The following is a 15,514-nucleotide window of genomic DNA, read 5'->3' on the forward strand; positions in this document are numbered from 1 at the left end:
ATAAGGTTTTAGGTAAGGTGTCCTTTTTAGAGAGAATTTCATATATGCCCCACTTAAACTTGAAAATATCATATTTGCCCAGCTTAATTTCTCAATATCATATTTACCCTTCATAAACCTTCAAAATATCATATTTGCCCAAATCATTTTTTATAATGTTTTTAACATTTTATAATCACTTTTTATACATTAGAATTATTATAGTAATTAAAATTTTTAACCATATTATCCTTACGTCTATGATAATGGACTGTGAACTTCTAAATTGTTGGAATGTCGCTCTTTTGACAAACAAAAAGATTCATCTTCAACCCTCTCTATGGAATGTATATTTTGATTGTTTAGTTTTTATTGTTGTTGATTATTATCATGTTGTAGATGGAGAATATTTTAAATATTACCGTTGATATTTTGATGTTTAAAAAGTACATATACGATATTTTGATATTTAAGAAGGGCATATATGATATTTTGATGTTTAAAAAGGACATATATGATATTTAGAAATTTTATGAAGGGTAAATATGATATTTAGAAATTAAGTTGGATAAATATGATATTTTGATGTTTAAGAAGGGCATATATGAAATTCTCTCATTTTTTATTATTATTTTCTTTTTTGGGGTAAAAAGTCTTTTTATCTTATGTTTGTGGGTGGAAAAACTTTTTAGAAAAAAACTGTTTGTTTTTCAAAAAACAAAAGCATAAAAAAATCGTTTTGATATCTTTTTCCAAAAGACAAAAAAAATTAGTTTTTGATTTTAAAAGACATTTAATAAGCTATAACCTAAGCTTGAATCCTATATCATATTTCTTTTTCCACCACCACCACCGTCCGTCGCCGCCAATACCACCACCACCATTGCCATTGCCACCGTTGCCGCCACCTCCGCCCCCACCACCACCACTAAATAAATGAAAAAGACTTTTGGTCTATATTTTATTCCGCAAACAAGAAAAAAAATACTAAAGAAATTTTACCTGTTAAAAACACAAACACCTCTTAAGATTTACACATGTCGAATTTAATACAAATTACACTAATGGTCCATATTTTTTAGGGTAATCTGTGTGATTGGTCATTTGACTTTGTTTTTTCACTTGAAGCTCGAATTTGATCCCTAATTAATAACATTGTATTTTTTTTCTATGATTTTTTTTGAAACATCAAATAGTATATTAATGGCCTAGCACCTAGCAAGGAGCTAGATGAAGACATCAACAAAGTTTTACAGGAGAATAGAAGAGAGAAAGCATACAATTACAAGCAAGCACCACTTAATGCACCCTAATGAACACCTACAAGTTAACCAAAGGAACACCATTGATTGTATATATTCAACATTTATGGCGGGGGAGTTTTGACTTTCTTAAAGATTTGATCATTAACCGCCTTCCATAAACACCACATCATGCCATAACAGATAATCATAAGTATCCTCCTCATCTTAGGGCAATGACCTCGTGTAGCTGCAAAGTCAAGCAGTTGGCAAAGTCGCACCCAATATTGCTATCGTTTGGCTACGGAAAACGAACACCTTAACTCGAAACAACATTAATGTCCATTCGATAAATGTTTTACCCAAAAACTTTATTGTTTTAGTTTCTAATATGAAAGTGGTTTATTGTTGTTTTAATATTTTCAGAATTTTATTTATTTTTGATGTCTTAATTTAAATTTGAAGAAAAACACATTTCAAGAAATGGATGAAAATGTAAACATGATTTGGAGAACATGAACAAATACTCCATTTCTTCAATCAACCCCTTTTAGAAGTTTTATGCAATTTAATTCACATTTTGGCCCCATTTGACTGTTTTTTTACATCATTTAAATTATCAATTTAGCTCAACTGATTGATTAAATTATGTAAAATCAACCATTCTCTAAGTCGAAATTATCAAATTAAATGAGACTGCAAAAAAAAAAATTGTGTTGAGAGAACATAACAACGTCAATTAATCATCATCAACACCATATATTTACCAAAATACTCTGCAAATTCGAAAAAACAAAATCATCGATCAAAGCCTATATACATACAGAGATCGAGAGAGAGCAAATTAAAGCTGTCATCTAACATTCTAACTCTACCAAAATCAATCTATGTTTCCTCTTTATCTTGATTGATCGGTGGATATGATTTTCCGGTGACTAAGAGCGGACGTTGAAGGAGAAGAAGGATGCCAGAGACTGAGTTAATCCCAACACAATTGCTACCTTCAATTGACCTCTTTTAGGAATCGGACGAAAAGTAGATGATCGAATGTTACTTCTGTTCTTCATCACGTCTGATCTCATTATTCCGGCCATTTGAAATTGGCGGCAGCGTCCGGTGGCTGTTTGTGGCGGAGCAAGAAGAGTATTTGTGATGGTGTGGTGGCTACTCAATTCTGATTGATCTGCAATATATATAAACTGTTGTTTCGTATATGCCCCTGGTTTTCAGAAAAATTACAAACAAGTTTGGGATACTTTACGGGTATATTGAGTATTTTGACCTTGATGGATGGATTTTTGTCCCACAATTTTTTTCTTGTGGACAAAGTTCTAGACTTCTGGTTTCACACTTTGAATTTTTATTTTCTATAATTATATTAATTTAATTCTTTTTTTAATAAAAATAAATATTATCAACGTTGATATAATAATAGATGAGCAATCGAGTAAAGCATGAGAGTATTTTTCTTATAACCATCACATCAAAAACTTATGAAAATTATACTATAAAGTACCCCTTTATATAAACTACGATAAATTTAATTCTCCCAAACATTAAGTAACAAATTATGAAAACGGCCCTGGTTTTTCATATAAAATATGGAATAAAGTCGTAAAAAACCTTAAGATTTGTCGAAAATATCGGTTTTACTGTCCGATAGAATTTTGGTTCGTTTATGCCGCAAACTTGCTATTTTTTTTTCGGATTTGTCTTTTTTACCGGTAATAACAAGTTTCTAGGTTATTAGGAAATACTATTATTGAAAAAGCCCTTAACGTTACGCATATTTTTACAAAAAAAACCCTTTAGATTATAAACATACAAAATATAAATATATATTCAAAATTTGATAAAACTAAATAATTTTTTTTTAAATTTAAATATCAAAAGTTTGTATCAAACCAATATAAAATTTATGCTACTTATGTTATGAAACCAAAATCGAAACATATTTTTATATTTAAGTACAGTAAATTTTATATTGGTTCTATATAAACTTTTGATATTTAAATTTTAAAAAATTATTTAATTTTAGCAATGTTGGATATATTCCTTAACTAATACTTAAATTTTTCAAAGCAAATTTAAAAAACGTCTGTTATTTAATAATTAACTACGGTGCTACATATGCTAAAATAGTTAAACATATGAATAATATGACATTAATTACATTCAATTTATTTTCTTTAAAAGGAAAATAAAAATATTTTATATGTTTAAAAACTTTGTATTTCAAAAATAATAACGTATCATATTTTTTTTATAAATATATATATATATATATATATATATATATATATATATATATATATATATATATATATAATAACGTAGACAAATATACTTATATTTTAGAGAAAATACCGGTAATAGTCAAAAAATGAGGGGTATTTTCAAATAATAGACACAAAAAATTGGATTTCCGGATATAGACATGGATTCCGCAGAGGTATCTCCGCGGAGCTCCGCGGAATCTACTGTAGCTCCGCGGAATGGCAAAATCGTAAATAAATGAGTGTATTAAAAAAAAAACCTCAAAATCCATTCCGCGGAGCTACCTCCGAGGAATGAACTCATTCCGCGGAGGTAGCTCCGAGGAATGGATCTTCAGTTTTTTTTGTTTTTTTTTTTTCACATCGATTCTTCGAAGTTTATATTCATTCCCTAACTAATTATTTTCAAGCAAAGATTATCATACTATCATAATCTTTTTCTTGAAATAATTAGTTGTGGAATTAATATAAACCCCGAAGAAACGATGTGAAAAAAAAAATTCTAAAGATCCATTCCGCGGAGCTACAGTACATTCTGCGGAGCTACCTCCGCGGAATGCATGTCTATACCTGGAAATGTTCATTTTCATGTCTAAATTTTGAAATTACCCCCCATTTTTTGACTATTACCGGTATTTTCCCTATATTTTATATGTTTAAAAGGTTTATATTTGTGTTTTAGAAATAATAACTTGTACAACTATATTATTAAAAGAAAACAAAATATAATATATTATTATTTCTGAAACACAAACCTTTTATACATATAAAATATTTTTATTTTCCTTTAAAACAGTGATTGCATGGAAATGATCACCTCAAAAACTACTTTAAGTCATGAATATATTTAACTAATCCAAAAAACCTCATAAATCACAGATAAAAATAAAAAAGTTAAACTATATCATACCCACGACTTATGTTGAAAAGAATTTGAGACGTTATTTCACACTCGATGAAGAAAAAAAATGTGTAACCTTCATTCGATTCTGGAATGATTTTCCCGTTCAAAGTATTGCACAGTCAAATTACCAATTTGCCCCTCTTTTCCTTCGTAGGCACACTCCGCTTTTCTCTCAAACCATAATCTTTATTCTAATTTCAAAGTTCAAACTCTCCTACTTTTCATTTTCTCTTGCTTGCTGCTCTACACTTAATCGAAGCCAAAACCCCACGGCTCCACCGTCCTCTCGCTTTCTTCAACCTGCTTAAAATTGAAAGCCAATTTGGTCCTTCATTGTAGTGTTTTGGTTACCAGTTTGACTAAAATATTGATTAAAGAGTGTTTAATCATCTTCACTCTCTTAAAATACACCTAATTGAATATCTGAATGGGGTAGAAAAGGTAGCTATTGATGTTGTTTAGTGATTGTAGATGATACTCCTTCTTATATTTGTAATTGGCTAATTTCCTTACCTCTGGAATCAGATGGGTTTCCACTAAATTACAAGTTGTTCACAATGAGATGTAAGATGATGATGTTATAGTCGTCTCATTGCCTCATAACGATCTTGATGGTTTCGTTTTTGTTGTCGTTTTGGATGACCATGCGGGTTTCTCTTATTTCAGGTTCCTCGAGTTCGTTCTGCATGCTAGGTGTTTGTGTTTATGTCTCAATGAGTAATATTCAACTTTTGCCTGATTAGTAGCTTTCCAGAATGCTGATACCAAACTTCTAAACTGGTAAGCTTAACATATACTTACAGACAATTTGTATTGCCCCAAACAATTGTCAATGGAGTAAAGATTTTTTGTGTGATTTTATTTTATGTATTATTGAAAACGTTGTTCCATTTTGTAAATTATTGAGATGAATGGAGAGTATGATGAATCTGGTGCAAAGGCCACTACTATGTTCGTAGCTTCTAAATGTTACTCAATTATATAACATACTACTTAATTTTTTTTTTAGGAATGTACTTCATGAAATGATGGTGTCTACCAAATAATCCCATGTTTTATGTTTCTTCATTGTTGTTTGTTGACATGAAGTTTTTGATTGGTCATATTTTGTGATTGTTTTCTTGTTGTATGTTTGATTGTTTAGTTTTTATTGTTGTTGATTATTATCATGTTGTAGATGGAGAATATTTTAAATATTACCGTTGATATTTTGATGTTTAAAAAGTATATATACGATATTTTGATATTTAAGAAGGGCATATATGATATTTTGATGTTTAAAAAGGACATATATGATATTTAGAAATTTTATGAAGGGTAAATATGATATTTAGAAATTAAGTTGGATAAATATAATATTTTGATGTTTAAGAAGGGCATATATGAAATTCTCTCATTTTTTATTATTATTTTCTTTTTTGGGGTAAAAAGTCTTTTTATCTTATGTTTGTGGGTGGAAAAACTTTTTAGAAAAAAACTGTTTGTTTTTCAAAAAACAAAAGCATAAAAAAATCGTTTTGATATCTTTTTCCAAAAGACAAAAAAAATTAGTTTTTGATTTTAAAAGGCATTTAATAAGCTATAACCTAAGCTTGAATCCTATATCATATTTCTTTTTCCACCACCACCACTGTCCATCGCCGCCAATACCACCACCACCATTGCCATTGCCACCGTTGTCGTCACCTCCGCCCCCACCACCACCACTAAAGAAATGAAAAAGACTTTTGGTCCATATTTTATTCCGCAAACAAGAAAAAAAATACTAAAGAAATTTTACCTGTTAGAAACACAAACACCACTTAAGATTTACACATGTCGAATTTAATACAAATTACACTAATGGTCCATATTTTTTAGGGTAATATGTGTGATTGGTCATTTGATTTTGTTTTTTCACTTGAAGCTCGAATTTGATCCCTAATTAATAACATTGTATTTTTTTTCTATGATTTTTTTTGAAACATCAAATAGTATATTAATGGCCTAGCACCTAGCAAGGAGCTAGATGAAGACATCAACAAAGTTTTACAGGAGAATAGAAGAGAGAAAGCATACAATTACAAGCAAGCACCACTTAATGCACCCTAATGAACACCTACATGTTAACCAAAGGAACACCATTGATTGTATATATTATCAACATTTATGGCGGGGGAGTTTCGACTTTCTTAAAGATTCGATCATTAAAAGCCTTCCATAAACACCACATCATGCCATAATAGATAATCATAAGTATCCTCCCTTTTTAGGGCAATGACCTCATGTAGCTGCAAAGTCAAGCAGATCTACCATAATAGTAACAGGCCCTAGAGTTGATACTACACCACCTCATAATCCATTCCCTTGTGATTTTGGCAAAGTCGCACCCAATATTGCTATCGTTTGGCTACCGAAAACGAACACCTTAACTCGGAACAACATTAATGTCCATTCGATAAATGTTTTACCCAAAAACTTTATTGTTTTAGTTTCTATATGAAACTCAAGTGGTTTATTGTTGTTTTAATATTTTCAATTTTTTTTTTTTTGATGTCTTAAATGTTTTACCCAAAAACTTTATTGTTTTAGTTTCTATATGAAACTCAAGTGGTTTATTGTTGTTTTAATATTTTCAGAATTTTATTTATATTTGATGTCTTAATTTAAATTTGAAGTAAAGCACATTTCAAGAAATGGATGAAGATATAAACATGATTTGGAGAACATGAACAAATACTCCATTTCTTCAATCAACCCCTTTTAGAAGTTTTATGCAATTTAATTCACATTTTGGCCCCATTTGACTGTTTTTATTTTAAATTATCTAAATTATCAATTTATCTCAACTGATTGATTAAATTATGTAAAATCAACCATTCTCTAAGTCGAAATTATCAAATTAAATGCGACTGCAAAAAAAAAATTGTGTTGAGAGAACATAACAACGTCAATGAATCATCATGAACACCATATATTTACCAAAATACTCTGCAAATTCGAGAAAACAAAATCATCGATCAAAGCCTATATACATACAGAGATCGAGAGAGAGCAAATTAAAGCTGTCATCTAACATTCTAACTCTACCAAAATCAATCTATGTTTCCTCTTTATCTTGATTGATCGGTGGATATGATTTTCCGGTGACTAAGAGCGGACGTTGAAGGAGAAGAAGGATGCCAGAGACTGAGTTAATCCCAACACAATTGCTACCTTCACTTGACCTCTTTTAGGAATCGGACGTAAAGTAGATGATCGAATGTTACTTCTGTTCTTCATCACGTCTGATCTCATTACTCCGGCCATTTGAAATTGGTGGCTACTAGCTGGCGGCAGCGTTCGGTGGCTGTTTGTAGCAAAGCAAGAGAGTATCTGATTGTGGTGGTGTGGTGGCTACTCAATTCTGATTGATCTGCAATATATATAAATTGTTGTTTCTTATATGCCCCTGGTTTTTAGAAGAATTACAAACAAGTTTGGGATACTTTACGGGTATATTGACTATTTTGACCTTGATGGATGGACTTTTGTCCCACAATTTTTTTCTTGTGGACAAAGTTCTAGACTTCTGGTTTCACACTATGAATTTTTATTTTCTATAATTATATTAATTTAATTCTTTCTTTTTAATAAAAATAAATATTATCAACGTTGATATAATAATAGATGAGCAATCGAGTAAAGCATGAGAGTATTTTTCTTATAACCATCACATCAAAAACTTATAAAAATTATAAAGTATCCCTTTATATAAACTAAGATAAATCTAGTTCTCCCAAACATTAAATAACAATTTATGAAAATGGCCTTGGTTTTTCATATAAAATATGGGATAACGTCGTAAAAAACCTTAAGATTTGCTGAAAATATCGGTTTTACCCTCCGATGGAACTTTGGTTCGATTATGCCGCAAACTTGTTATTTTTTTTCGGTTTTGTCTTTTTTACCGATAATAACAAGTTTCTAGGTTATTAGAAAATACTATTATTGAAAAAGCCCTTAAGTTTACACATATTTTGACAAAAAAAAACCATTTAGATTATAAACATATAAAATATAAATATGTATTCAACATTTGATAAAAGTAAATAACTTTTTAAAATTTAAATATCAAAAGTTTATATCAAACCAATATAAATTTTATGGTACTTATGTTATGAAACCAAAACCAAAATATATTTTTACCTTTAAGTACAACAAGTTTTATATTGGTTCGAAATAAACTTTTGATATTTAAATTTTAAAAATTTATTTACTTTTATCAAATGTTGAATATATTCCTTAATTAATAATTAAATTTTTCAAAGCAAAATTAAAAACAAAACGTCTGTTATTTAATAATTAACTACGGTGCTACATATGCTAAAATAGTTAAACATATGAATAATATGACATTAATTACATTCAATTTATTTTCTTTAAAAGGAAAATAAAAAAATTTTATATGTTTAAAAACTTTGTATTTCAGAAATAATAACATATCATATTTTTTTATAATATATATATATATATATATATATATATATATATATATATATTTGTATAATAACTTAGACAAATATACTTATATTTTATATGTTTAAAATGTTTATATTTGTGTTTCAGAAATAATAACTTGTACAACTATATTATTTTAAAAAAAAAAACAAAATATGATATATTATTATGGGAAATTGTCAGAAAAATCCCAATATTTTCAGAAAAGTTACACTTTAGTCCCAAGATATTTTTTTGAACATTTAAGTCCCGATTGTTTGTAAAAACATGATAATAAGTCATTTATTGTTAAAAGAAAAAAAAATGACTTTTTTGTAAACTTGAGCCAAAATGAAATAATCGGGACTTTTATGTTCAAAAAAAAATCTTAGGACTAAAGTGTAACTTTCTTGAAAATATTGAGACTTTTCTGACAATTTTCCTATTATTATTTCTGAAACACAAACCTTTTATACATATAAAATATTTTTATTTTCCTTTAAAATAGTGATTGGATGGAAATAATGGATCACATAGTGACTATGATCACCTCAAAAACTACTTTATGAGCCATGAATATATTTAACGAATCCAAAAAACCACGTAAATCACGGATAATAATTAAATTAAATAAGTCTATGGGCGTGTTTGACAAAAGTAGTTGTTAGCTGGAAGCGGGTAGCGGGTAGCGTGTAGCGAGTAACTGGTAGCGGGAAGTTGTAACTTTTATTTGTTATATGAGTGTTTGGCAAAAGTAACTGGAGCTTTTGAAATATATAAAATTACATAAAAGGACAACTGATTAAAAAGAAATAAATATATAAATATATTTTTAAGGGTAATTATGGAAATTGATTTCAAAAGCTCAGTAGCGTTTTGTTAAACGCTACATGAAGTAGCTTTTAGATTTGGAGCGTTTTGTTTAAATTAAAAGCTAAACGCTCGTACTACCAAACAAAGTTTTTTGTTTAAACTATAGCGTTTTGTCAAAAGCTAAAAGCTAGAAGCTCCCAAACGCTTCCAAAAGCTCCGTGCCAAACACGCCCATCATATCAACGACTTATGTTAAAAAGAATTTGAGACCTTATTTCACGGGAGTTGATTCGTATACAACAATTTTTGACCGCACACAACAATTTTTCATAAATAGACAAATTTACCCTTATTTTTATTTTACATTTTACTCCCTCTCTCTCTAGAATCTTTTCGTCAATTGTACACTTTACCCCTCCCATTATATAAATATATTTATATATTTATACCTCCCATATATAATTCTTTTTTATGCAAAACCTTAAATTGATCGTTTCCTCTAATTTTTCCACTGCGTCCTCTTTCCTATATGCATATTTCTGCCTACCACAAAGTACATATTGATAATAACTTAAAAATTAAAGACTTAGCTATATAAACAAACTTTTTCCAAATAAATGTTATAAAACAACCCTTCAATCAAATAATCATCCACATAAAAAAACTATTATGACGGATTTGAAATAGACCGTTCGAGTAAAACAACCATCCAAATCAAGATAAAAAGTATTATGACGGGCTTAAAAAGGACCGTCTAAATCAAACGTATCTAATGAATATACGTCTAAATCAAATAAGTTGTTTCTATTGTCCATCTCGTTGCGTTTTTGTGTTGATTCCACCAACTTAAATCTTGAAGGATCTCGTGTCGTGGATGTTATTCCTCTTTTCTTTTTTGATTTTGGAGGTCTTCCTTTTGGTCGTTGAATCACGGGCTCAAAAACAGCATCGGACTGGTCCACAAGTTTAGTAATAACCGAAAGTGCATGTTCTTTCTTGTTTAAGGGCCGCCTTTTGTATCTTGATCGCAATTCATTAAGCAACTTATTGAGTCTACCGGTGCCTTCATCATGCAAATCGTTTTGCAAATTTAGCGATGGTGTGTCAATCCTCCATTACGGATGGATTAAATCCAACGGAAAAGTAGCTCCTTGCCAATATTTTGTCTTATGATATCAAGGAGTGGCATGTTATATTTATTGGTTTTGTAAGTGCAAGCCATCAAAAATATGTTTGAAAAGGTTTTGGCCAATTTAATCGATAAAGGGTGTGCAATGAACAAACGAGTTATACGCCCCTCCACATTATGTGAAATATCATTAGTAAAACCGTCTTCGTTAAGCTCCTCAAATAATGCATTGATCATGGGCCGATTCCTTAAATTTTCTCTTCGAATCTTTCTCTTCACGTTGTATATATTTCTAGAGATTATTGGTATATTTGGGGCCTGTTGACGTAAAGATGATAGAATTTGTCTCGGAGGAATCCTGGCCGTGGTCATTTCTTTGACACTTTTTATGCTTTCCAATGGTAATTGGTGAAACGATGGATGTCCGGAGATGTCCGTAGATGGCTCATGGTTATGTGTCAAGTCCTTTACGTCAAATATCCAAGAACCATCACTACACCTTTTGCCCAAAATCTTAAAAGGACAGTTGATCAAACGAGACCCGATAGTTTTTTTTCGTTTACCTGAAATACCTCGTATATCTCGATATAAACCACCTCTATCACATTGCAAAATCACGTGCTTGTCTTTTCTTGAACCACAAATAGATATCCCGTAGCCTTTAGAATAATAAAATTCTCGAATACTCTTCAATAAATCATCACACGAATCAAATTTCGAAGTAGTTAAATAATTTTTTTCACTCGGTGGCATCAAATTAGTTGATTCCATTGAACTCATCTGTTACATAATTGCAAACAAATTCATAAATCAGTAAAAGATAATTAGTGAAAAATTGGAAAATGTAGTCCAATAAAGTTAACTAACAACATAAACATTAGTATGATAAGTTGATAGATTAAACTTTATATTTATATTGTTGATTAACATTGAATTTGTGTTACAGAAAGTAAGACATCAAGACAAATAGTAGGGTATTTGATGAAATTAGTAGAAAAAATAAGGATATAGCATTCATTATTTTTTTGGACGAGTAAAGATGAAATTAGGGTATAGAGTATTTGCTATTATAAATATATAAGCACTGATGCATAATAATAATAATAATAATAATAATAATAATAATAATAATAATAATAGAAGTGATGGCAGTGCAGTGATGCAAACAATTGATTTTTTTCAATCGCGAACAACAAATGGTTGGTTTGATCTTTTTCAATCGCAAATCACAAAATAGAACTGAATTGATAATCATAATAGCAGCGCCGACAATGGCGTAAACAAGAATTGAATATAAAATCACAACATCATAAATGAATATAAAACCATAAAACAAAGAAATAGAATCGTAATACAAAATCACAAACTAGTAATTATGGAGCAAGCCGCCGACAGAGGTGGAGCAGTTGACGGCGGCAATGGATGATGCGGCGATGGGGTGAAGCAAACTGGAGATGGAAGGTAAACAATGATCGATAGCGGGAAGCAAATACTAGTTTCCTTGTTTCTGTGATTGAATATTTGGAAGGGTTTTAGACTAGAAGGGGTAGATTGTAAAGTTTGTTAAAATAGAGAAAAGGGTAAAATTGTCGTTTCTACAAAGTTATGTACGACAAAAAGTTGTTGTGTGCAGATTAGAAAAAAAAAAAAAAAAAGTGTAACCTTCATTTGATTCTGAAATGATTTTCCCGTTCAATGCATTGCACAGTGAAATTACCAATTTGCCCCTCTTTTCCTTCGTAGGCACACACTCCACTTTTCTCTCAAACCATAATCTGTATTCTAATTTCAAAGTTCACTCTCCTTCTTTTCTCTTGCTGCTCTACACTAATCGAAGCCAAAACCCCACGGTTCCACCGTCCTCTCGCTTTCTTCAATCTGCTTAAAATTGAAAACCAATTTGGTCCTTCATTGTAGTGTTTTGGTTACCATTTTTACTAAAATTTTGATTAAAGAGTGTTTAATCATCTTCAACTCTCTTAAAACACCCCTAATTGAATATCTCGTCGCCTTGGCTGAATGGGGTCGAAAAGGTAGCTATTGATGTTGTTTAATGATTGTAAATGATACTCCTTCTTATATTTGTAATTGGCTAATTTCCTTACCTCTGGAATCAGATGGGTTTCCACCAAATTACAAGTTGTTCACAATGAGATGTAAGATGATGATGTTATAGTCGTCTCATTGCCTCATAACGATCTTGATGGTTTCGTTTTTGTTGTCGTTTTGGATGACCATGCGGGTTTCTCTTATTTCAGGTTCCTCGAGTTCGTTCTGCATGCTAGGTGTTTGTGTTTATGTCTCAATGAGTAATATTCAACTTTTGCCTGATTAGTAGCTTTCCAGAATGCTGATACCAAACTTCTAAACTGGTAAGCTTAACATATACTTACAGACAATTTGTATTGCCCCAAACAATTGTCAATGGAGTAAAGATTTTTTGTGTGATTTTATTTTATGTATTATTGAAAACGTTGTTCCATTTTGTAAATTATTGAGATGAATGGAGAGTATGATGAATCTGGTGCAAAGGCCACTACTATGTTCGTAGCTTCTAAATGTTACTCAATTATATAACATACTACTTAATTTTTTTTTTAGGAATGTACTTCATGAAATGATGGTGTCTACCAAATAATCCCATGTTTTATGTTTCTTCATTGTTGTTTGTTGACATGAAGTTTTTGATTGGTCATATTTTGTGATTGTTTTCTTGATGGTGGTTTTGTTGTTGTATGTTTGATTACAACAAAGGATTCTCGATTAACTATTTTACATAATGGTTTGACAAATAGCGACTCTACAATTTCGTTATTGTAATATCAATAACATCTCTACAAAGATATTTAAGATATATGAAAAGGTTGATCTAGAAATTGGAACTCTACATGGATTTGATTCACTGCAAGAACTGAGTGGCAATGTGTGTGTGTGTGTGTGTGTGTGTGTGTGTGTTGGGACTTGATTCCATCTCTTGTGTTGTAAGCTTTACATAAGTCTTTTACATAGTTTCCCCTGTGCTTAGAAAGTTTGTTCAATTTACTTCATGGTTATAATTTTTTAGGTGTTGATCTTGCCAATTGTATGTCTAAAACATTTGATTTCATGCTAGCTTCACCTCTAAACCCATCTAAGATTATGTAAGCTGTATACACCTAAAGATTACTATGGAAATAAAGAAACATAAAACACTTGGATTTAGGGATAATATTGATGTTATTTTGTATGTAGGAGGCGGATATGGGATTTAGGTTCATGTAATATCTCACAATTTTCTCAAACTATCCGTTGTTTATTTATTTTAATATTTTATTCTCACAACTCTAACTTATTAGTAGTTAAATAGCAACCACTTTGAGAGTATTATATGCTTGCCTGACTTCAACTATCTAGATCCCTCAATGGATACAAATTTATATTATCGCTTGATTTGAGATGTGATTTGAGTCAAAGTATTGATAAATTAGGAAGTATGGTGAATATGTTTGATTGGAATATAGGCGTAAGTGGGGACATGCTCTTTATAGAGAATATGCATCCAACACATTTTTTCAGTTTCTAAAAGTTTTATCGATGATGTTATTTGGATGTTGGCACTAATGATCCATTTCAAGTTCAAAATTTTTTTAATGGTTTTAATTAATTGATCTCAACTCTCAGGTGTTGTTTGGTTCGTAGAATGTTGCTGAAGGAATTTGAATTGGAATTGGAAAAGGAATCTGTCAGGAATTTGAATCTAATTTCATATGTTGTTTGGTTGGCAGGAAATGGAATTGGAATTAATTCCAAAATCAAGTTACTAACATGTTAGTTGTCTATTTCAAGGTCTGTATTATTGTAGTGTTTTGTTTTAAAAAATAAGTCATTTTTTATAATAAACATTTTAAATATATTTATATCAAATTAGATATTTGAATCAAACATTATATATTCATATAATAAGACATGATTTAATAATCGAAAATCTGATTTTGTAAGAAAGTTAAACATTTGTGGATATATGAGGTGATTGTATACTATCCCACACACGACTCAACTTTATTGAAAACCATATTTACGTAAAATAATTAATAAAATACATCATCCAAAACTGATCAATAGGTGGATATTTGATAAGAATGGTTTATCATGTGAGAATTTGGAGGTTTGATTTTTCGAAAACAATTAACAAACCGATTGAATCAACTAAACACAACACCTACGACTAGAGCATTAACATCAATGCCGCTAATGTCGCTTAAACAAAAAAACAATTCAAGAATTGTGAGAACAAGAACCATAAAAAGATTAGAAACTTTGATAAGATGACTTGTTTACGAAATAAAATAATCGTCAAAAAGAAATTATGTCGCCCGAAGAAATAAAATTAATCGTCGAAAGGAAACTAATGCTGGTCACCTGCGTCGTTTTTTTCTTATGTGTCTTTATCGAGAATTTAGGGGTGGCAATGGGTTGTGTTGGGTCATAAACGAGGTTGACATGTTTAATAAATGGGTTGAAAACCTCTATCCAATCCAACATGTTTAAGTAAAAGGGTTGAGAATTTTCAACCTACCCAAACTTTTTAAGTAAATAGGTTGAAATCGGATTGACATATTTATTGTTTTTTCAATCTAGCCTATTTACTAAACATGTTGAACCCCGATTAACCTATTTTTTATTTTTTAAAAAAATCCTTAAAATCAAATAATTCATCAAATAAAATTTCATATAA

The 15,514-nt window shown here is 30.2% G+C and overlaps 2 long non-coding RNA genes across 2 annotated transcripts; both read left to right on the plus strand.

Moving 5' to 3' along the window:
• The first annotated feature begins 4,557 nt into the window (after positions 1 to 4,557).
• On the plus strand, positions 4,558 to 5,426 carry LOC145109715 (uncharacterized). Its single transcript, XR_013709168.1, has 2 exons — positions 4,558 to 4,964; positions 5,067 to 5,426. It is a non-coding gene; the product is annotated as an uncharacterized LOC145109715 (long non-coding RNA).
• Positions 5,427 to 12,533: 7,107 nt separating this feature from the next.
• LOC145109722 (uncharacterized) lies at positions 12,534 to 13,400 on the plus strand. Its single transcript, XR_013709175.1, has 3 exons — positions 12,534 to 12,833; positions 12,918 to 12,956; positions 13,059 to 13,400. It is a non-coding gene; the product is annotated as an uncharacterized LOC145109722 (long non-coding RNA).
• The last annotated feature ends 2,114 nt before the right edge of the window (positions 13,401 to 15,514 follow it).

Source organism: Lactuca virosa, chromosome 1 (assembly GCF_052849685.1).
Source record: "Lactuca virosa cultivar CGN04683 chromosome 1, Lactuca_virosa_CGN04683_v6, whole genome shotgun sequence".
Taxonomy (NCBI): Eukaryota; Viridiplantae; Streptophyta; class Magnoliopsida; order Asterales; family Asteraceae; genus Lactuca; species Lactuca virosa.